The sequence below is a fragment of the Capra hircus genome, unplaced genomic scaffold, assembly GCF_001704415.2.
Source record: "Capra hircus breed San Clemente unplaced genomic scaffold, ASM170441v1, whole genome shotgun sequence".
Classification (NCBI taxonomy): Eukaryota; Metazoa; Chordata; class Mammalia; order Artiodactyla; family Bovidae; genus Capra; species Capra hircus.
In genome coordinates, this window is record NW_017189851.1 from 503,755 (window position 1) to 509,145 (window position 5,391).

The window sequence follows — 5,391 nt, forward strand, 5'->3', positions numbered from 1 at the left end:
CCCGCGCCGTGGGCCCCGCCCCCCGCGTGCGGCGCGCCGCCCCTCGCGGCCCCGCGCCGGCGCGACCACGCCCCACGCCGGTCTCCCGGCGGCGCCCGCGCCTGCGCCCTGCGCTCGGGGCTGAGAAGGCGCAGGCGCTTCCGGCCCCGCCCGCGGGCGGCGCGGCGCGGGGGTTGATGGGAGCGCTTCGCGGAGGGGGCCGCGTGCGCGGGCTCGGCGGGGGCTGAGTCCGGCGGCGGGCGAGGCCCCGGGCTGAGGGCGCGTCCCTTGCCCTCCGTTCCTGCCGAGCGCCAGGAGGGGTACCGGGAGGGTTGGCACAGAAGGGCTGCGTCGCCCCGCCCGCCGGACGGCGTGTCCGCAGAGTGCCCGTCGCGGAGGCCCGGCCACGGCCGAGCGCGCCCCTGCGCCCCGGAGCAGCAGGGCGGGGCTGTCCCGAGGACCGTCCCGCCGTGGGCGAGCCGGGGGGAGCCGGCACGGACCCCGGGAGCGCAGCCGCGGGGGCCGCCCCATGCGGGCGGGTTACCACGGCCGAGGTCACCGGGAGTGGTGTCACACGAGCCCCCTCTCTGCCCTGGTCTAGCGACTCCTTTCATGAGACCGTCCCTGAAATGTTATCTGCCTTGGCACCCAAGCTTACTTGCTTTGATCCTTGAAACGGAATCAAAGGTTACATTGTACCTTCTCAGGGTCTATGGGCCTTTCAACAGCCTCGCCAGAAATAATAGAGGTGGCACCCAGCCAGGAAACGCCTCCTGGAAGTGTGAATGAAACTTGTATTTTTCGGTTGTGTCTTTCCTAATTGACCTGATAATTTAAACTTCCTGCTTCAGAGGAGACGGGGAGTTCCCGACTGTTCGGCAGCTCAGGGAGGTCAGTGGAGAGAGCCGGCAGCTGGCTTTGTGCAAGGCACTCATGCAGCTGGGCCATGCCGTCACATTCTTGGGTCCAAAACGCTTCTTTGTTGTTCAGGTGATCTATGTATATGTATTTTAATTGTGGTGAAATGTAATAAAATTTATCGTAACTGTTTCTAAGTATGCATTCAGTAGGATTAAGAACATTCATGTTGTTAGGCAAACTTCACCACCGCCATCTCCAGGAATTTTTCATCACCCCGAACAGGCACTCTGTGCCTGCTGCACACTCCCCACCACCCCTTTCCCAGGCCCCCGGGGACCTCAGCACTGCTTGGTGGTACTTTGCCTCTTCTAGGTATCTCACGCAAGTGGTGTCACGTATTTGTCATGTCACTTAGAAGAATGTACTAAGGGTTCACGCACGGTGTGGCACCTATCAGAGCTCGTGTTCCTTTTTAGGGCTGGATAGTATTCCTTTGTACGTGTATACAACATTTTGCTTATCCATTCATCTGTTGGTAGACACTCGAGTTCCTCCCATCTTTTGGCTGTTGTGATTGATGCTGTTGTGAATGTGGGTATACAAACATCTGAGTCCCTGTTCTCAGTCCTTTTGGGTGTATGCCAAGGACTGGAATTGCTGGGTCACGTGGTAATGCTCTAACTTTTTGAGGAACTGCTAAGCTTTGCTACAGAGGTGGCATGATGTTTCATTCCCACCAACTGCACAAGGGCTCCAGTTTCTCTGCGTCTTCACCAACAGGTGTTCTTCCCTTTTTTTTTTTTTTAATAATAGCTGGCCTAATGGGACCTTGTGGTTCTGATTTGCATTTCCCTGGTGACCAGCGACGCTGAGCCTCGCTGCCTGTGCTCTTCCTGTGTGTTTGCACTGGGAGGCCCGGAGCCAGTGGTCAGCCTCACGTGTTCAGCTGGTGTCAGGTCTGTGGCTCCCTAGAGCCAGGGCAGCTGGGAAGCAGGGACACGCACGGCCGGGCAGAGGCTCCAGGCCCCGGTGTGGGGCCTCTCCCTGGCAGGACCCGGGACTTGCAGCCCTGGAGGGCGGGTGGGAGGGCCTCCCGTTGCAGCTCCTCCCCTGGCGTGCCTGGCCCGGGCGCTGATGGGCACACGCCTCTGGGAGGAGGCAGGCGCCGAGCGTGCCTCTGACCTGCCGAGAACGGCTGATGGGAGCAACACTGCACTTGTATGACGTCTCCCCTTTGAAAATCAGATACTCCCTGAGCTATGGAAACCCAACCACTGGCTGAGCGTCAGGACGTTATTATTACAATCACCCAGCCCGATTCCAGCCACCGTGGCAGGACAATGCGCCTTTGAGGCCGTGCGGAGGACTCGCCTCCTGCCCACCCTCGCCCACAGGCAGGGCCCTGGCTGTACCTATGCGCCTCGCGGGGCTCCTGCCCAGGGGAGGTCTGCTACTTGGTCTATCTCATCAGGTGGAGCCCGAAGGAAATACGTCCAGGTGTTGCTTGACTGCTTCCTGTCCTGTCCCACGTCTTCACCGTGCTGGGACCTCAGGAGCGACTTAGGTCTGCTTGGGGAAAACTTTCGGGTGTGAAAAAGTCTTCAAAGACACGAAGACCACCAGGGCCTCTTAGCCATCCTCATCGTCATGGGCCGCGTGCCTTGCTAACATCGCTATGAAATGGGGCCCGTGGGGGGCATGCCCAGTGCCTGGAGCCCTCGCTGGGTCAGTGACTGGCAGCTGGGCCAGAGAGTGGGGCCTGCAGGCTCCTGACTACCAGCTGCTAACGTAGCTAGGCCATAGAGCCTCTTGTTCTTGGTCCCACTTTATTCCCAAGCTTTTGGTGTTATTTGAGCATCAGTTTTATGCCATAAAGATCCTGATTTTATTAGGAAAAAAAAAAAAACCAACAAACATAATCTTGTGGAACTGCAAGGCAGGATCACCTTCCCGTGAAACCCTAGAGCCAGAGCCTCGAGGCTGGAGACAGGCCTGTGCACGCTAGCCGTGCGCTGCTCTGCGACCCCAGGAACTGCAGCCCACCACGCTCCTCTGTCCATGGGACTCTCCTGGCAAGAATACTGGAGGGGGTTGTCATTCCCTCCTCCAGGGCTCTTCCCGACCCGGGGATTGAACCCGCCCCTCCTGTGTCTCCTGCACTGGCAGATGAGTTCTTTGCCACTGGGCCACCCGGGAAGCCTGAGGAGTGGACGGGGCAGGACGCGCCAGGCAGCGAGGGCCCCACGATTCCTGAGTTCACCTGGGTCCGTCAGGGCTGGGTCTTCACCCTACAGGTGCCCTGATCCCACCGGCGGTCGGCTCCAGGCACCAGGCACATGGAGGGAGGGGGATCCTCCTGCTGCTGGTTCCACGGCGCTGGACCCCAGCTTGGTCTTCGGGTTCAGGGACACCCGAGCACCATAAGGGATTAGGCAGGCTCAGCTCTAAAAGGCTCTGCTGGCCCCGGGGAGGCACAGGTGCCTGGCTGGGGCCCAGGGTACGCAGAGCTCCCAGAGCCCCTGGGGCAGGCCTGGAAACCCGAGAGCCCTCCAGGAGCTGGTGATGGAGTGGGCCGGGGGAGGGTAGACGGGGAGATGGGGGTGGGGGTGGGAGCGGGGGGCGGACCCGCTGTGCTCCCTGACAGACATCAGACCCAGGTCTGAACGCTGTGGGCCACCTGTCCTAAGGACGGGCACCTCACGGTCTCCTCCCTCCCAGGGTTGCCCCAGAGACCTAACGGGTCAGCAGGAGGAGGACCCCGGACCCTTGGGGGCAGGCCGCACACTGCTGTCCTCTTGGTCCCCAGGCACTGCAGGAGGTCAGGTCCAAGGGGTGCGGTCTATGGCCGTGGGGATACGGTGTTGGCTCCAGCAGAGACGCCTCCTGACGGGGCCGGGCCAGTGGCGTGGTGCGCCGCGGGACCTCGGCGCGACGGCGGGGGCAGGACAGGGACACTCATGGGGATGTCTGGGCTCGGTCAGCTCAGGCCCAGACAGCGGGCTGGAGGAGCATGGGCGGTGGCTGGAGGGCTTGGCAGTGGAGGGCTGGCGGGGGAGTGGTGGGCTGGCGGCGGCGTTGGCAACACCTCTCTGTGCACAACCTGCAGCCGTTAAGTGGAGGAGCGCAGGACGTCCTGGGGGTAATTGTAGGTTACATGAAACAACTGAGGAATTAAAGTCATATTTTCATTGCACCAAAAAAACATGCCAAGGCGCAGGAGAGCACCTGGCTTGTGGGGTTCTGGCCCCTCCCTGCGCCCTCCGGGGGGAGGGCTGGGCCGGGCCGGGGAGCAACTTTGGAGCCAGGCAGGCCTGAGGGACGCCCAGGACAGGACCCCCTGCGGCCCAGCTCAGGCGTGAGACCCGAGAGTACGTGGGAGCCTCCTCGAGTGCGGGACGCGGGCAGGGGGGCCTGGGTCCAAGCGGCCCGTCCCGCTGGAGCCCCCAGGGCAGGGTGCGCTAGGACAGGACCAGGCCCTCTGCGGCCCTGCGGCTTGCGAAGGGGCTAGGCCCCCGCCCGGGACCGCGCTAGGTGGCGGGGCGCGGCTGAGCCCCGCGCTGGGGAGGGGCCTCCAACAGGCGGCGCCCCAGGGCTGGCCCGAGCACCACGGGGGGTTCTGCTCTCCACTGGGCGGCCACACCAACCACGTCAACCGGGGGGACGAGGATGCCGCAGGCACAGCTGGAGCAAGGCCGTCCAGCTGGGGAAAGGGGCTGTGGGCACCGCGGTGAGGCGGCCGCCCGGCTGCGTCACCCGGAGTCACGAGCAGCGGTGAGGACGCCTGCGTCCCTCGCCGGCCCCACGCGGTCGGCCCGGCGCCCCGGACTCAGCCAACCTAGAGCCGGCGGAGGCCACGCCCAGAGGAGAGGCCCCGCCCAGCCTGTCGGCTGACTCGTAGACCCGAGCCGGCGGAGGCCACGCCCGGCGCGGAGGCCACGCCCACCACCGGAGCCCCTCCCACGGCGCCGCCCGCCGGGCGTTCTGCAGCTCTGGCCCGAGGCCCGGCCCCCGGCGTCTCGCTAGGGCGTCGGAGGCGGCCGCGCGCGCTTCACGCGAGCCCATCCAGGCGCAAAGACATTCCTTTGTTCGCTGACAAGCAGGGTCCCACCCAGGGCTCCCGGGCGGCAGACTGAATGATGTTTTCTTAGGGAAGACACGAGATTAACCGCCGCTAAAGCCCCAGCGCAGTGCAGGGCCCCGCCCGGCTTGTCAGCGCCGGCTCTCCGCCTGACTGACAGGTGCCGGGGGCCTCGCTCCCCGTCGGCCTCCGTGCGCGGGATTAAGCCTGAGCCCAGCCGACAAGCTGGCTGGGGCCCCGGGGCAGCGGGCCGCTCGGGGGACGGGGCTTCAGCGCCGGCCACCGCCTGTCACCGGCCACGCCGCTGGCGGGTGGCTCTGCACAGAGCCCGTGCTCCCGGGCGCGGGGCGAGGCCCCCCCGACCCCACCTTCCCCCTCCCCAGAGGCCCACCGCCCCCAACCGCAAGCCGCCGCCCCTGCGCCCACGCCGGGGAGGTGACGGGCCTGTGGGAGACATCACAGGCCGGGCACGC